The sequence below is a fragment of the Pseudopodoces humilis genome, chromosome 5 (genome assembly GCF_049639895.1).
Source record: "Pseudopodoces humilis isolate 2021_Gansu_Grassland_sample_001 chromosome 5, ASM4963989v1, whole genome shotgun sequence".
NCBI classification, from domain to species: Eukaryota; Metazoa; Chordata; class Aves; order Passeriformes; family Paridae; genus Pseudopodoces; species Pseudopodoces humilis.
In genome coordinates, this window is record NC_142204.1 from 3,942,060 (window position 1) to 3,960,703 (window position 18,644).

Genomic DNA, 18,644 nt, shown 5'->3' on the forward strand with positions numbered 1-18,644 from the left:
ATTAATGTTGTCAAGTGAAGCATAAAAAGTCTGTAAATGCCAGTTATTAGTGCATGTTACTGTAATGAAAAAAACTCACCACTGTGTATGTGCACAAGTGAACCTTCTTAGAACTGCAAAGATGAACTGGGAAAGGGGACAGAGCTCTGAAAAGCTTTAATTCTTTCAGCTGCTCCATGATTTATAAGGTAGCACTAAGGAAAAAGTTTTGCAGTACATTGTTTTTCCAAACACGGCTTGTCTGATTTATTTTGCATTTGGCTCCTTTTGCAGTTAAAAACTCTGGAGCTGACATATCTGGTTTTTCAGCTATGCCAGAAAACTCCCCACGAGCTTCAAGTTATATCTGTCCTAACCCCTCCAATAATGTAGCTGAGCATGAAAGATGGGTTTGCCTTTTGGATCTGCTCTGTGGGAAGGATTGCAGGGAGCCTTGTGGTGATCTCTTTCCTGTGATGCTGGGATGGCATGGGCTGCAGTGACTCTCCCTGTGACAGTTCTGGGTGAGCAGAGAGGGATCCAGAGCAGGGTTCTGTGCAGGTGTCACATACAGCTTTCATCTGTGCCTTACTTCTTTTTTTTTTCCCATTAAAAAGGTTTTATTTTTGCTTCTTTAACAACCAAAATGGGGAGCCAAAATCTTTCATGATGGATATCTCATGTAATCCTTGCTTGCCCCAGAGGGATATTTGGGGATATAAACCAGAGCAACAATAAGTCAGAAAAATTTTTGAGAAAATGTTCATCTAGTTCTGTCACTTCACACGGGTAATTTTCAGTCATTAATTTGAAGGACGTGGAATTAATTTGATTTTTTTGTATTGTGTATAGCTACTAGGAAAAGTTACCTGGATCTAATCCTAGCAGTAGTTTCTTTACATGGAAATTTTCTTTATGCTAGGCCAATACCAAGTGGCCAACTTCAATGATCTGAGACATCCAAATCATAAATAACAGTAGCTGCAATTTAAGGATGATGCAGATTTCCCAAAGCAGATTGTAATGATCTTGGAGAGACAGAATGGAAAGTGAACAGCATGGAGAGGATCTCCTGTGACTCTCAGCTGAGCAGCTGGTGTTGTTTCTCTGGTGAAATCCTGCCTCTGCTGCCCAGAGCAATCCTGCAGCTGAGAGGGGTCCTCCAGTGGGCTGCTGCTGTGCTGCAGCCTGGTGGTGCTCCTGATTCTGAGTGCTCAGGTGAAATACTGGGACAGGATGTCTCACTGCAAAATTTTCAGATGCACTATCCAAAATTTTTTTTAATTTGCATTGCAGGTTTTGAGTTTTGTGAATATTTGGAGGGGGGAAAAAATTAAATTAATTTCCTTTGTGTGAAACTTTTGTTTTTGCTAGAGATGGCAATTATTGTACACAAAATGAGTCTGCAGATGTTGCAAAATTGCATCACATTATGTAAAACATTTTATAAGTCTTGCTCTGTTATAGATCTTTTTCTCATTCCAGTTTAGCAAGCTTTTGTGTTTTAACTATAGCTGCTTGAACCAATTTTTGACAAAATTGGCCTTGAGCATTGTTTTCAATCCATTTTTCTGGGAACTCAAAGTTTTTGCCTCATGACTTGAATAAATGCAGTTCAGGCCCTGATTTCCTTGGACTGATGAGTTTGGAGTGCTCATTTATAGTTAGGCCGTCGATCACAGCCTGGTCTGGCAGGCTGGAGTTTTGCAAATCATTCCTATTTTTGAACACTGTCAGTGAGAACTTTAAGGAAAAATATGAATAAACAGAGAGTGGATTCAAGTGGATGCAGAACATCCAGTGTAATGAGTTATTGGTAGGCTTAATATTGCTGTCAAATGTGTGTTTTCTGTGGTTAATATTTCTAGGTTTAATCATCACTACTAGCATGACAACTGGGCCTTGGACCTTTGCCTAAATAACTGAAACATTAGAAGAAATAGAACAATTAGAATTAGACATTGTTCATAATGTTACATCAGTCCATGATTTAGTAGAAAATTACTTTGTAATTTTTCTTCAGTTTGGGGTAATTTTGCTCAGAAAAGAATTCCCTAACATAAACCCAAACATAATTATTAACATTTATTAAAATAAATAAATAAATAAATAAATATAAATAAATAAACTAGAATAAAAGGTAATATTTTTGGGCAGGAGAGGGTAAGGATTGATAAAAGGTCCTGTCAGGATAACAGTGCAGAATTACTGTAATTCAGCATTTTTAGGTATTTGCAGATGATGGCCATTTCGAGATTAAACTCATCAAGCCCCTGCTGTTTGAAAATATTTCTCTAAATATTAATTGCTTTCAGAATTCTCACCCAAACTCAGTGGTATATTAGTCTGTAATCAGAATTATGTCGTTTGGATGGCAACCAAATTAAAAACCATTTGAGAGAGGAAAGAAAGAGCTGTCAGATGAGTTGTCTTTGCTTCAACAACGTTGCTGTGATGTAATAACCTCCTTTTAAGCAAGAGCATTATTCAAGGGACCATTGTCTCACATTGTCTCCTTCAGTGTTTTCTTGGCAAAGAGCCCACATGGTTGGAGCTGATGTATGCTGGACCCTTGAATTAAACAGCAGAAAGTGACCAGTGAATCTAAAAGAATTAAGATTCCTTCCAAATTTAAAGCTTGTAAAATTCTTCCCAATGGGTCATACAAGCCATAGGCATTTCTGTCAAAAGACAGACAGATGAATTGTCCTTCAGCTTTCTCTGTGGTGTCTGTCAAATACACAGGATCCTCTTTGGTAAAGTTCATCACATTATTTTTTCAGAATGAAAATCAGGCTATAAGAACTGAATTTTGTCTCCAAAAGGCCTTTATTCCTGTGTAAAGGCATTCAGAGATACGTTACCACAATATTGCATCAATGGTGGGTGGCTGACAGAGTAATGGAAAGCAGCAAGGAATTTTAATCAAAGCTTTTCAGAGAAGCATGGAGCTCAGGTGCAAGCATTCAGCTGGCGTGTCAAAAAGTCCTAATTCTTCTGCTTGTCACTGGAGATGGGAAAGCAGAGACTCGTGGCTGAGGTGACCCAATGAGTGCCACGTTGAGCTGGTGTTTGAGTGACTTATCCTCCCCTCTCAATTGCTGTAAGTCATCCCATCCACTCTAGAGCAAGTCACCAGCTGCTTCCAACTCAACTTAGAAGAGGAGCAGAGCATTTCTTAAGACAATCCCAAACTCAAAGTTTATTATTTCAGGTACATCTCCCTTTCTTGGTGTTCATCTGTGCTGCTCAGTCCTAACCCATTAACAGGTTCTCTTACATCTTAGCTTGAAAATACACCATCTTTTAGGTGCAGGAATTTTTGAAATACCATTGGTATCTCACCTCTGCAGTGTGTTACCTGGCTGCTGTTCACTGCTGGCTGTTACTCAAGGGAAAACCTTGTTAAGGGAAAAAATTTATAAAGAAATTAAAAAAAAATGTGTTATGAAGTGAAGCTTGGGTTTTAAGTGGGAAAAACTGCTGGCAGCATCTATATGGGAAATTATTTGTTTGTAAATTTGATCAAAGCCTCAGTGCTGGAGCAGCTATTGTTTTTCATTTGTCTGTCTTTCAAAGAGCTAGTACAAATTACCTCCACTGACAATTTTAAATGGTGGATACAAATTTGTTATATTCATTCCTTTCTTTCTACTCAGGATTTTTTTTCTGGTGCAGGATTTTGGTGGGCAGTAGAAAAATAACATTCTGGCTGAGTGTTTTCTGGCTCAGAAGTGGCTGCAAGCTGTGCAAGCAAAGCACAGTGGAGCAGCTCTGGAGTGGTGCAGGTTGTGTCGTGTGAATAAACAAATGTGGAAATAAAGCCAATATCTTTTGTCAGAATTGGAGATAGTATAAGTATTATAATAATATAACATAGTAACAAAAATTATTAAGTGTCTACTTGAATAGAGTGTGTATGGCACGTACACAGGTGGATGATCCTTTTAAATCAACACCCTCTCTTTTTCACAAAATGAGATTTCCTTTCTTATCTAATAAGTGGTTTGTAGAGTTCAAATCCTTAGACACAAGGGGTGACCCTTAAATATTTCAGTGTAAACAGCAAAGCCACCTTCAATATATCTCTCAATAAAATCCTGTTTTATGCTTCTTACTCTTGATTTTTCCAGCTTGTGTAGCAAGGCTTATATCCAAGCAGATTAAAAAAAAAATACATATATTTTTTTTCCCCTTACATAAGTGCTCAGTTTTCATGTTCAGCCTCCCCCAGCAATTGTTCACAGTCTGTCATCCAGTGAAATTGAAACAACTGTTTCTCCAAGGCCTACTTCCACTTCATTCCCAAGATTCTTCTAGATTCACGTGCAAGTGGGTAGAGGATGTAATGTGCAAAGTAGCGGGATTCTGGCAGCGGAAAGGATTGAAACAGGGAATTCCCTCCACCTGGCTCTGCAAACACTTCTGTCTATTCTGCTTCAAGATCCCAAATCTTCTCCCAGAAACAGAAGTCTGAGCAGTGTTCACTGCTTTGGGAAAGGAGGAAATTGGTCCTGTGTTTGCACCCAAGGGTGGCACTGATTGAAGCGACACAAAATGCACTTTAGGCAGGCAAAGGAGCAGAGAGGGATCGCTGAGGGAATAAAGGAGAGCAAGCAAAATATTTTTAGAGGAGCAAGGACTCAGAAAAGGAAGAGGAGAGCAGACATAAGTAGTACTGTAAGTGACATAGATCTGCTGTGTTCTAATAATACTTTTTACCAGCAGTTAAGTTTAGATTCAGGTGACTTCCCAAGAGAACTGGGAGATTTAGGACCAGTTCCATAAAAAAGCATTATTCCCAAGCATAACCTGTGCCACTACTTCACCCTTCCTGTATAGTGTAATTTTGATTCCTGCATTGCTATATGTTCCCTTGAAGACCCTTCTGCCTGGAAATGTAACCTCTCTGTGCTTCTGCCTCAGTCCAAGTTACTGATTCTAGAAAATGCACAGACATCAAGTCTCCTTTTGGAAAAGCCACTGGAGACTTGTACTTGATGCTTCCCACAAATCCTGATGCTGACTGAACCTTGCCTGACATAACTTCTCTGAGAACCTGAAGGGCTCAGAGCCAAAGAGTGGTAAATATTCATCTGTTCCTTCAGAGAATGGAGCCCTCACATTTCGTGTGCTGCAAACTCATAAGAGGATTTTGTCCAGGCAGTGCCATAGGCAAAACCCCAAACTATGCTATTCTGTACACAAGGGTAGTTCTGACAGGCATGGTTTAGACAGTGTAAAGAATAATGTGGAGTCTTGGTTATCACCCTAAAATTAATCTATATCATAGGAGTTTTGAAATATTTGCTGTTCCTGTGACAGCTGGGCCCTGGCTTGCTAGAAATTGCCCTCCAGTTTCTGTGGTTGATGGGATAGAGCAGAGTGACACTCAGAACTTAGAAAAGCAGCTCTTGGCAGACTTATTTGTGTTCCTGGCCAAATGACAGGCCTGCCTGTCACTGGGTCATGTCTTTTGAAACTCCTCTTGTTCTGGAGACCTGTCATCACACAGCACCACTGCTCCTTCCACCGCCCCAGGAACTCTCTCATCCTGCTGCCAAGGGCAGAGCCTCTGAACAACCACATCCAATATCAGAGCGAGCTCTGGTTAGAGCAGGGGCCAGACCAGGGGACCTGCAGAGGTCCCTCCTTGTGGGAAATGGAAAAATGGGGGAAAAAATGGAAAAAAAGGGGTTCGACCTCACATGGGGCACCACATTGTTGAGGTGAAGAATGAGGGATGGGACCACCATGCTTTGAGATGATTTATTGCTCAAGTAAGCCCAATAAGGTTTCAGTCTCAAAGGTGTGAGACTTAGAGGAGCAACAAGTCAGCCATATCTCAAGGTAGTCATGGGTTTCTTCTTCACACAGCAATATAGAACATTTTGATCCAATAGACAGTTGACACAAAACTTGTTTTTTCTTAATAACCTGTCACCTTTACTTAATTTTGCTGCACCGCATCTGTCTCTTAGCCAATAAGCTGACAGGTCATGTACTCATACACACACCTCTGTTACAGCTTCTAAATCCCTAACCTGCTCGATAAATCACATTATTACAGCTCAAACCTCCAACTATTTTACTTAATATAATTTCTTACTTACTCTAAACATATTGCTACTTATAACTAGAGGAACATAAGTTTATAATTTTTCTACCTAATGTTTCTGTACCTTTATCATTACATTAACCCAAGCTCTTTCCAAGGCTGCAGATTGAACCCTTCAGCATCTGTGGAATTTTCCATTTTTCCATTTCCCGCACCTCCTGACATCAGTTACCTGTTTCTGTGCATTGCAAATGAATCCTGTGACTGTCTTTGCTTCTTTACTGATTCCATTTCCTCAGTCCCTCCAGTCTCAAGCCACCAGGACTGTCCTTAAATGAGGGCTTACAGAAAGGGTGTTCTTACCTCTGGAAGGATTGGGAATGTTGAGTGTTTTCCAAATAACCAGTTTTGTAGTAGGTGCCATCTCTTGGATGGAGAGTTTCACCAACAACTTTCTGCAGGGCTCCACACAGGTCATGTTCAGCTGAGAGAGTGAAACCCACAGGATAGGGATTTTTTATATTCCAACAAGAGCAAGTGGCACAGAAGTAGGGATGTGCTCTTTCTTCTGTAGCATCTGAAGAAACCAAGCCTGAAGGCAAGCTCAACAAACCCAAAATTATTTAGAAGGGAAAAAAAAAAGAAATAGCTAGAGGGCCTGATTTCAACACTGCTTGAATGGAGAGTTTTTTTCTTTTATTCATTTGTTTCAGTCAGTCCTTTTACAATTATATAATGGAAAATATGAAGAAAAATTTTTAAAATAAATACCTTTAAGAGAAATCACCTGATTATTCCATTCTGCCCACGTGACCACTCACATGCTTGTATATAAAGTTTCTGCAGCTATGCAGAAAACATAAAATTCAATGATGATATTATTTGAAATGTAGCTTTATAAAAAGCCATAAGTTAGAAGTGACAGCAAATGCTCTTTAGAATAAGAAACCAGTAGTTTTCAATTAGTGTTAAATGAGAAATTATGTTATGTCAGCTGATATTAAATCGGTATAAATGTCTGGATTAGTACAAAATTATCTGATGTCTGGAAAAAAAAAAATTAATTTACTGAATTGATATTAATCAGGCTAATTAGCTTTAGTGTGGCAGCTGCCATCTTGGCTAATGAAGAAGGGACTGAACAGGGATTTCCACAATCAAGTCCATTGGCTTGGATTAACTGAAAGAACAGTCCTTCATCATGAGTGTAGTAACATATTATACATTTTTAACTGAAGGAATACCTTGTTTGTACATCAGCAAGGGAAGTGGGGCTCTGTCTGGGAAAAAATCTCTGCCATTTGCAAGATCCTGTGAGCACCGGGCACGGAGAAGGTCAAACAGTAAACAAGATTTCGACATTTCTGTAGCATTTCCTTTATCGAGTGTGGTATTAAAACCCAGTGTTTATTCTCCTACTTAAACTGCTCCACAATGTCATTCATTGGGTGTGATGATTTCTATCAGGAGAAGCACTTTAATCAAATTAAACTTTTCTAATAGGCACCAGCTTTTGAGTGACTCACAGAGCCCTCAGATCTCATGTATGTGCTTTTGTGCATAGGGCAGTTTATCAAACATTTTATCAAAGTGGCTTGAAGCACTCACGGTGGCAAATATTCCTGAACTGTCAGTGCTTTGTTGTGTGTGTCTCTCAGAAGGACATAGCTTGGTCATGGCATGAAAATGGAGCCTCATTTGCAGGATACCCCATTTTAAATCTTTTTTGCATCAAGTCAAAGCTGACACGTGCTGTCTTCAGCTCTTGCCTAGCTTTGTTATTAGGAGTTTTCAGACCAGCAATTTAAAGGTCATTTTAATCTGCCTGTCTCACCCATGGCTGCCACCCCACGAGTATTGCTGGTAGGAAAAACGTGGCACTTAGCCTTATTAATTTTTGGTCTGTTAGCAGAGGGCACATCTTTGGAGAAATGTGGCTGATTCAGGGGTGTCCACAGAGCACGCATATGGTAGGAGAGGAAAGATGGGAGTTCTGCATCTCAGTCCTCTATCCAGCTGCATCCTCACATGGACTGAGCACAAGGACAGCACTGAGAAAGATGCCAACAGCAGAGCCAGGGAGCTTCAAAGTCCCAGGAGCATTCTGTGTCAGATGGCTGATCTATATTTATTCTGCCAATGCAGTGACTGCCCCTGGAGAGTTTGCTCCAGTCTTTACCTGACTCAGGACATATGGAAATATGACATCTGCTTGTTGCAATAATATTTCCACAAATGTGATTGTGAATCTTGGAACCGGACCTGGACTTTTTATCTCAACAACTGAATCTTAATTCTGTTTTCTTATGAGCAAAAAAAAAAATGCCTGGGGCTGTTATTTTCTCCCATATGATTGAAAGATGCTGGCAAGATGGGTTTCCACATGGGAAGGGGGTGGCAATGTTATTAAAAAGACCTACTTGCCATGGCATTTACCTCTGGCATAAGAGCAGCTTAGAAACTAACACAGCATTCCGTGGAGAGCCTGTGAGAAATAAATCTCTCCTCTTTTGAAAAGCAAAACAGAAGCGCAGAGAAATAAAATAATTTTGCCAAGGTTACCTATCAAGTAAAATTCAGGATGGATTTTCATTCTTATATCTGTCTTATATTCTTCTGACATGAAAATCTATGGATTTTCACCCCAAGGTTAAAATTCAGTTTGATCTGAAGAGGCTGATGTAAGATTTCCTTGGTAAAAGCTTAAGAAGCAGCACCTTCTTGCTTAGGGGTTCATTAAAAAAGATTTTACTTTATTCAAAAGTTTATTCAGATCTGGTCCCACAGCTGAACATGTCTCAGCAGAGCTGAGACAGACTTTTAAACCAAGATGAAACTCTATGTCTACTCCCAGCAATGAAAGAGCAACAAGGTGTCTGAAGTGAGAGATTAATTTCAGCAAGACTCCGCAAACCAAGCCAGCCCAATTTCATGTAGGTCTCTGCCTCATTTTCCTACTGTGCCTGCCCTCCAGCTCTTCTGTTTTCCATGGTAACTAGGCCAGCTGTCGACTAGGAAAATACCCTTGGGCCATCTAAAAAAGAAAGGTTTTCTCTTACTAATATCTTACAGCAAGCTTTCCCTGCTACATGGGCTTAACTTCAAATTCCCACTTCTCTATTTACAAAGCCAGTATTTGGTGGCAATAAAGCAGTGAAAAGGAAGGGAAATCAGAACCAGATCAGTATTTAAAAAGGAGAAATCTAAAGTTATTTCCATCTCTGCTCTGCTCTCCTACCTTTGCAAGAGACACTATTTCTGTGTATCACGTGGAGCAAAAAATTAATAGAGGACGAGAAAAGAGGAGGAAAAATAAAACCAGAAAGGAAGAAATGAAACAGGTATAGAAAAGGTATGAAGATAAAATATTCTTCTTCACCATGTAAATGCTTGTTCTTCTTTCTTGCCACCATCTTTCATGGTCTCCTCTGTTATAATTAAATTAAAACATGGTAGCTGTCATCTTATTTGAAGAAGATTGCAAAGTAGCCTTATGCATAAGGAGAGCTGTAATATGAAGAGATTTCTCCTTTAAAGGAGTCTGAATCATGAAAAGATGAAAAAGTGTGATCTGGACTCTAAAGCCTCCCCCATTGAAAAGGCTGGTTTTCTCTCTCCTCTTCCCTGAAACAAATGAGTTTTTTTTGAAGCATAAGAGACCACATGCCCTCATGATACCACTTCATGTGAGCCGTGGAAGTTGTCTCCAGTCATTCTATTGACAAAAAGTCACCCAGGCAGAGGCTCAGAGCTAACAGAGCACTGTGATGCCACGGTCTGATCCGTGCATTCTTTGTTGTTGTGCAGCACTGAGCTGCCACACTGCAAATTGACACAAAAAGGAGGCTCGACATCTCGCAGAAAGCACGCTCTGTCAGGTATGAGAGGTCTACTGCAAACAGCATTTTGCAGTCTTGTAATTACACTGAGGTACCAGGATTGCTGAAGCACTTAGAGTACCTGCTGAGGCTCATTTTTCCTCCCTGTCCCTGTTAGGCACTGATCTGAATGAAGTTCCCTTTGATAGATATTGGGAAAATAAGATAAGCTGGTCTGTGAGCTACAGCGGGGATGAAAGATCCAGAAGACAGACATGTCAGGAAATAATGTGGAATCAGTTCTCGTTGTATCTGTACTACCTGTGCTTAAAACACAGCAGATCTACAGACAGGTTCTTCCAGAGAGGTAGAAGGGATGCTGCCTTAAAAGAAACATTAACTCCCCATGTGTTTGAAACATATCAAATCTCATACATCCTTCAGCTGCTGTTGACATCTGAGCACCTTGTCTCTAAAAATCTGAGACTCTACTTGAAAGATAACAGCTTTGAATGTAGACATTGTTAAACAAAGCAAATTCTTGTAACTGAGTGCAGAACAAATAGGAAAATTAACAGCTCTGCAGAACACATTCTTTTGAATGTCATAATATTTGAAAAACAATGTCAGTGTCTTTTCCTATTTCCCCACCCCCTAAACCAAACTCTTCCTTTCCCATGCCCAGAGTCATAAAAAAAAAGGAATCTGAAAACTCTAGGATTATAAAGAACTGGCTTGGAATATACGAATAAAATCTGGAACTGCTCCTATTATGAGCAGCCAAGGGCCTTAATGACCTTGTAGAGAGATAATTTCAGCTCTCCCCCTGAAGCTATTTCTGTGTTAGTATATTAATGTCATGGTTTAACCCCAGATGGCAAGCAAGCCCCACACAGCCACTGACTCACTGTCCCCTGTGGTGGGATGGGCAGAGAAATCAGAAAAGTGTGAAAATTCATGGACTGAGACAAAGACAGTTGAACAGGTAAAACAAAAGCTGTTGCACATAAGGCAACTTGGAAAGAGGAATTCATTCATCACACCCCGTGGGTAGGCAGGTGTTCAATCATCCACAGGAGAGCAAGGCCCCGTCGCACATTGGTGACTTGGGAAGACAAACACCATCACCCCAAATTTTCCACCTTCCTCCTTCTTTCCCATCATTATTTGCTGAGCATGATCCATATGGGATATCCCTTTGGTCAGTTGAGGTCAGCTGTGTCCCTTCCCAACTTTTTGTGCACCCCCAGCCCACTCACTTGTGGGTTGGGGTGAGGAGGAGAAAAGGCTCTGGCTCTTCAAACACTGCTCAGCAATAACTAAAACACCTGAAGTATCAGCTGTTTCCAGCACTAATCCAAAATGCAGCCCCATATGAGCTACTGGGAAGAAAATGAGCTCTACCCCAGAAAAAAAAACACAACTGAAAAAAAAATAAAACAAACAACAACAAAAACACAAAAAACCCAAACAGTAAAAAAAAAAAAACACAAAAAAATCCCCACAAAAAAACAATAAAACCCTAACAATTAACCAGCAATCAAAGTTACCAAAGTACAGTGCTGTAACTCATTTAATTCTGCATCTTTGTGTACATTTGGATTGCCCAGCTCATGCAGAACCATACAGAACTAGTTTTGTGTCTTACATTGTGTTTTGCAGTGCCATGAGGGATTTTTTTTTCTGTTCAGCTGTGAAGCTAATGGGAACCACAGATGCTATCCAAAGCCATTTTGATAGACATAAACTACCCAAACAATAGACAGTTGAAGAAAAACATTTTCAGTTTCTCCTCAGTGTATTGCTGTGATAATTGTGGCCTAAATTCAGAAACAGTACAAAGCTTTGCAAGTCCATTGGCTCTCATGGACTACCGCAATCTGAATTAATTTTGCATTTTATTTATATAGTTGGAAAGTAGAGTAGCTTAGTCACCTCCTGTATTCTATTAATTGCTGGCATATTGGAGAGCATCCCAATAAAGCCATTGGGTCTGCTTATTTTAGTGCTGATTATCCCATCTAATCCCATTCATTGCTAGCTCCCTGTGCACTTACCCACTGGGAAGAACACAACAATTTCTGTTATGCCTGGAATGAATGGCTCATTTCAGTTCCTGTGCATGAATTTACTCTGAACTCTCACAGTGACAGATTGTTGGACAATTTCAGGCTTGCTGATGCTGGTGTAAGATACTGCATGAGATTCTGACAGCAATACGTCATTTGTTCCGAGGAGAAAATCTGCAGTTCTGGGAAAAGCGCAGACGGGGACGTTCTCAGTCACGTGAAGAAGGCACTGGCAAAGATGGAACCAGACTTTTCAAAATTAATGCCAGACTTGAGTGCCAAGTTTCACATAGAATGGAAAAGAATACTGTCCAATTGAAAATGTTTGTGAAGATATTAAATACAATACCTTCGTTAAACAATATTTGTTTTTTTCTTATTTCCAAACGCAGTTTCTGGAGAGGAGATTTAATCACTCTCTTTAAGGAGGCAGTGGTGGTACTTCTTTTATTAATATTCAAAACCAGTCAGACCTACAGTTGCAAGTCTGAGCTTAAGTCACCCTCAGTATTTAATGACACTTCAGGGTGAAGGCTTTTCATTTCTGTAGCTTTGGACTGATGTTTTATTAGGGTGGGATATTTGGTGGAACCTGCTCAGAGATTCTGAAGTAATCCAAGGTCAGTACTGCTGTACACAGGTGCATTTTGAAACTACCACTAAATTTCATTGTGTTTGTGTTCTGCTGGAGGTATCTTTTTTTTTTGTTTGTGGGACTGTGTTAATAAATTTCTGCTTTCAGATCCTACCCAATCAAGAGAAGCAGGCTAAAAAAAAAGACACTTTGCTAACAATTTTTTTATTTTAATTTTTTTCCACCAGCTGGAGCAGAAAGAGACAGACACTGTTAGCACTGCTTTTTACCAGATGATAATTGTAGCACTTATAATGATGTTATCATATTCATTCAACAAACTGGAGAAGATCTTAGGAGGATGATTGTTTCTTGCTTAAACCTTAGACCAAGCAGCATCTATCTCTGATAGTGATAATGCTACCTTTGCACCATTATACTTTCTGATTAATTCTTGATACTGTTCATTTTCAAGGTTCATTTCATTTCTGTTTCACTTTCAAGCTCTTTCTCCTCCAGCCATGACCGGTTTTATCTGGGATTCATTTTCTTAATGCAAAGTGTGTGCAGCTAACGATATTACATATCAAATAAAACATTTTTCTGCTAGGCAAACTCAGCAGGGTTTGGCATTTTCCCTGCAATAGCAAAGCATAGCCTTTGTTTTCACCGACCTGGTGATTTTTTTGTGAGTCAGCAGGACACACATTCCACAGTTCAGGCGTTCAGTGGGAGTGGGAGGAGCTGCCTTGATTGAATCTACTGAATCCAGTGATTTGTCTGAATGCAGATTGTGTTGTGCTGCTCATAAAGAACTTTGAGAGGTTAGGAAATAAAGGCAATGTTGTATTTCTCAAGCCTAACCCCCATACTTTATACGTCTGCGACAATATTTTGCTGTCAAAGGGAGATCAACATGCTAGACTTCTGCTCTGTGTTACTAAAAGAAATCAGAAAAACAAAAGCAAATTAATCATGTGGTATGTTAAAACAAAATTTCACTTTAAGCAGAGTTTTTTTCTGTTCAAGGGTAATGCTTTGAAAAATGAGTCTGTAAAAGCATCTCTGTTTTATGAGAAGCAGCATGTGGAACTGGCTGCAGGTTTCTCATGTGAGAGGAGTGAAGAGCCAAAAGTGGACAGGTGCTTCAAGCAACAGAACAGCTGCTGTTTCTTCATCTTGGAGACTTATTGGTTGCAAAGATTCAGACAAAATGTACCACACTTCACTCAGTCTACTCTTGCTCTAGAATAGAAATAAAGATGAAAGATCAGCAGATGAAGCAGAGCTTTGCCTTTTGTGCCTCTCCCTTTCTGCTGGCTTTGTACTTGGTCAAAGAAAGGGAGAGCAAAAGGAAGTTCAGTCTTCATCCTTCCAGTCAAGTTGATGTCCTTGCTCCGTGTTTCTGTAAATCTATGGAAAATTCTTGTTACTCCAGTCACTTGGGGGAATTTCAATGTCTCTTCCATCCTTTTTGTACAGTAACTTCTGCCTAATTGACTCTGCTCCCCATTTTCCCCTGTAGAAATTGCATTGTTGTCAACCTGACAGGTACTTTGTGCTTCTCACCTGTAAGTTTGTTTTTACATCTGTTATTTTGTTGCCTGCAATAGATCTACCCACAACGGTGCTGTTGTTTTATGTGTTTCTGTTTGCTTTTCTTTGATTTCTAGTGCATAAATCACACCTTGCTAGAGTTTGGGGCTGGTTTTCCAGTGTACCAGTGGGGAGATAAAAAGCAAGGAGAGGTTTTACTTGCAACTGAGTAATTAATTAATAGCAGCAGTTGCCTGTCATGACCTGTCACAGGGTAGATGGAGTTCTTAATCTTCAGCTGTACATTTTTGTCATCTCTGTCATCCAAGTGTCTCTGGGGAGCTTGCACTGAGACTTAAGGAGCTGCAAAGCCTGAGTGAAGTCCTACAGGCAAACCAGCCATGTCACTTATTCTCCTGTTTAAGAATGCAAACAGTAAAATGTTTTCTTCAAGGAGTGGAAAACGAAAACAGTTAAAAGCTTCAGGCGTGTGCCACAGCTCCGTGGCACTATAAAGCACAAAGGACAGATTAGGAGTTTTGCAGGATGTTTAAGGATAATCAAGACAGATGGCAGCCTCAGACACAGAAGCTGTACAGTGGTAGAGAATTGTTTCTGTGTGCTAATCTTTGATACGAAGGGCTGTGGAGAATAATTTTAAAGCGATTTTTGCTATAATGAGCAGCAGTCTTGTACCACTGTTTTCCTCTTCTGTGATTTGTCCTGCCTCCATCCTAGCAAAGAAGAAAACAAACATGAAATACACCTTCAGAACAAAGCATAATGACTTCCTTGGTCAGGTTTACCAAAGATTGACCAACAACAGAAGGTACCTCAGCACTCACCTTACAACCCTAAGGCGCCTTGCTTTCATGGTATGCCTCTGAATTAAAAAAAAACTTTTGCAGAATGTCCAGAGTTTGTGCTGGTAGGTGCCACTTTTGTGTAATAAATCCCAGAAGTACACTTGGAAACAAATTAACCAGGGTCACTATCCTGATATCATCTCTAAATGACCCAGTCAAACTGCCTTGCTCCTTTGGAACAGGTAGGTGCTAAACCTGCAATAAGATACTGCGAATCCTGGCCTTTTCTTTTTGGGCTTGGTTTGGTTTTTTTTTGGTGCAATGTGGTTTGACAGGCTACCTGTGAGCTAATCTGTCCTGTCAGACATTGCTCTCTGGTTCACCCTGCTCCCCTTTCTGAAGGAGACAAGGAACAGATGTTCAAGCAGCAGAGTTGTCTGAGCCACCTCACTCCTTCATTTGTCTGCCAAATCCTGCTCAGAGAGCAGACTGTGTCAGCTTCCCTGTCTTCCAGCACCACAGAGGAAGAAAGAGGCCAGCCCACCTGTTTTTCCACCAAGACCCATCCAATCTCCTTCCCTTTTTTTTTTAATCTCTTGTTTAATTTTTTTTTCCTTAATTACCCTTTTCTCTATAGCTGCTGGTTTAGCCCTGGTTCTCCTTCTCTGACACAGCAGCCTGACTCAATTCCACTTTCCTTTCTTCTCTGTGGCAAAAATCTCTCAGTCCTCTTGCATTTCTACATGCAGAAGACACACACAAGCCTGCAGCTGCCTGGAAATGGGGCTGGAGCCACCTTAGGCATGGAGCAGGAGGGTGCAGGGAGAAGAAGCAGCTTGCAGAAGGCAGAGGCATCTTTCAAGGCACCCCTGTACCTGACTTACTCCATTTTTAGATTTCAGGTCAACTTCCTTCCATACTATTTCACAAAAGTGACCTGGGGACAGGATCTGAGTTCACCAGGCCTTGCTGAGAATGAGGGTGTTTGTCCCAAATCAGAGAACCTGAAGAGTAAGGAAGTCTCTCTGTTGTTAGGAGCAGGATGCTCCATCTAGGCCTGGGATAAAGCCAGGCTTTTATACTGAGTTCTGTCTTGCAGAATCCTGTGAAAATTATCAGGAAAAAAACAACTTCACACCCTTCTTTACTGTCAGCCTTGGGTTTGAATCATACCAGTTTTGTCTTCCTCTGTCACAGCTAGGCATCTTGCTATAACTTGAAAATTTCATCAGCGTCTTGAGCACTTCTCCCTCCATCAACGTCAGAAGCTGCAGATTTTCCTGTCTCCACTGAGTTCTTCCCATGGCAGTGTGGACATGATTTTCTGAGCCTGAGAGAGTTTCAGCCTGTCAGTGGCTGATGTGTTTCCCAAGGGAAAGTCTTTTGGGAAGCTTTTCCCTGTCAAGGACTGTTTTTCTGTAAATAGGTTTTGGTTCTCAAAACAACATCGCACAGATGTTCTGAATGTGTTTTTCTCTTGTCCCACCAATGGGATGAGAGAGGTGTTGCTCCTTGTACAAATCAGGTTAACCTGTATCAGAACACCTTATAAAAAGGGTTGAAAACCCCAAAATAAAGGCTTTTGCCTCTTTGGAAATAAATCTCCCGCTGCTGTGATATTGAACCCTCGTTCCTACTTTGTGTCCTCTAGCGACAAGGCAGGGTGAAGACATGTGTGCCACAAGCTGGGAAGACAGAACTGCAACAACATATTGGTTCAGGTGCTGAATAAACATTTCAGGAAAGCCTACAATGAGTCCTCACATTAAAAACTGTCCTTTTCCTCCTCTTTGGGACCACTTTTATAAAATGAGCCACGTGTGAGAGGGTTCCATACATCCTCTCTGTCCTCGTGTACACCTCATGCATAAGCTCTCTGAATCTGGCCCATAATCCTTTCTCAGAAAGGAAAAAGAAATTGTTGTATCATATGTGTGTATATAAGCTTATTTTCTGTAAATAATCAGCCACAAGAATAATCAAAAAATCGATCTTCTGTGTTGATCTGTGTTATGCAGGGAGTAGCTCTGCTTAAAATAGTAAACCATTTTGGTTTTGCTATTTTGCTCCCTGGATGTGAAATCCTAAGCCTTTCATTTTAGGGAAATAAAAGCTGGTTTAATGTTCTCTATATCTGAGAGGATTAAAGGGCCATCTCAAACATGAAGAGGCAGCCTTTATGGATTTCCTAAATATGCACTACTAAAAATGGAGTAGGTGAATGAATATGATTTAGATAGTCAGGAGCTGATTCCCATGCAAGCCTTAGTGCAGACAAGGCTGTGCACCAGCTTTAGATGTCCAGCTCAAAACAGATATCACAGTGAGAGTTTAGGTGTGTTTGTGTTTGCAGGAGAGAAGTGGAAAAGTTCAATCTGACTGAGTGCCAAGCAAAATGCACTCTTTGTGTGGACTGAGGTTGGGCTGGGCTTTGCTTTGATAGACTATAATTCCTGCCCACATGACGATTTGGATTGTACCAGTGATGCTTTTATTTAAAAAATAATCACCAAGCTTCTTCTTCCTGACTTGCTGTTGAAGTGGACTATGTTTTTATTTTAAATGGTCTTTTTTTGCCTACAGCTGAGCTAAAAGGCTGCTGCAGAGTGTGATGCAGTGCCCTAAACACAGGGAACATATACAGCACAGGGAATCGGAGACATCTGCATGGGAGTGGCACACATGAGATGTTGCCTCTAGTGGACCCATGCACTTCCAAGGCAGCAGCTGGAGGAAGTGGATTTCCTAGGATATCTAAAATGGCATGAGCTATTGACATTTAAGCAGATTAATCCCATCCTATGGAATCTTGGACTTTGATTGAAATATGAAAGAATATGTTTATCCACTGCCATGTGTGCATGTGCTCTCAGCCTTCCGCAGTTTGTGAAAGGTTCAGGGTAAGAACAGCAGCCTCTGTGTGCTGAGGTTTGCCTTCCACCAGGCATTGCAATGACAACTTGTATTTCCTTTGGATCCAAAAAGTAATTATTTGTTTTTGCTAGTCTACAGGGGGAAAAAAAAAAAGTAATTTCAGACTTCTCCAGAGAGTGTTGATGATAAACTTCTCATATCGCTTCCCTTTCATGTCTAGGCATTTCTGATAGAAACACCACTCATTCTTTAAGGATTTTCAAATCCTCAGATGTTCAGAGGTTTTGTATAACTGGAAAGGCTTTTGAGAAACCAGTAGGTGATATTGTAATGCCTTGAATTTTACAGGAAAAGAGGACCTGGAAAAATCATTGTTTCATAAAAGATCCTTCATCACCAAAAGAGGCATGTGCTGCAGTAGCAGTACTGTAATGCCTTATATATCATTTGGAGGAGTTGAAGTGTCTATAGGAATTATAGTTTCTCACCCTTAAATATCAGTGCATCAAATAATTTCTTGTTCTTGTTTTTTTGCTATGTGACATATTCATATGTGACATATTCATTCATGTGATGTGCCTTGAAAGTCAGGAGTTTCTCTGATTTCTGTCCTGTGAAAAGTAGCATTATTTTTTAGGTCAGGGAAGCTGCCTTAAGATTCAGACATTTATAAGGAATTTAAGGTTTGAGATGTTCTTAAGGATGAAGCTGTGAGGGGGAAGAGTTCACACAAAAGCAAAGAGCAGTTCACCATCAGAGGGAAATCCCAGGGGATGGGCAGGATGTTAACAACAGCACAGAGCTGGTGATTCCATCTACACTTAATAAATCAAACAGTGTACAAAACCTCTGGCCAGCATAAGGAAAAAATTTCCCAATGATCAATTTGATTAGCTAAAAAAACCCTCTAAACTCCCCATCCTTCCTGAC

At 40.4% G+C, this 18,644-nt stretch overlaps 1 protein-coding gene across 1 annotated transcript in view; it reads left to right on the forward strand.

The window, feature by feature from the left end:
* PIK3C2G (phosphatidylinositol-4-phosphate 3-kinase catalytic subunit type 2 gamma) overlaps nucleotides 1-18,644 on the forward strand; it is a 190,586-nt gene that overhangs the window by 91,105 nt on the left and 80,837 nt on the right. The window lies entirely within an intron of this gene.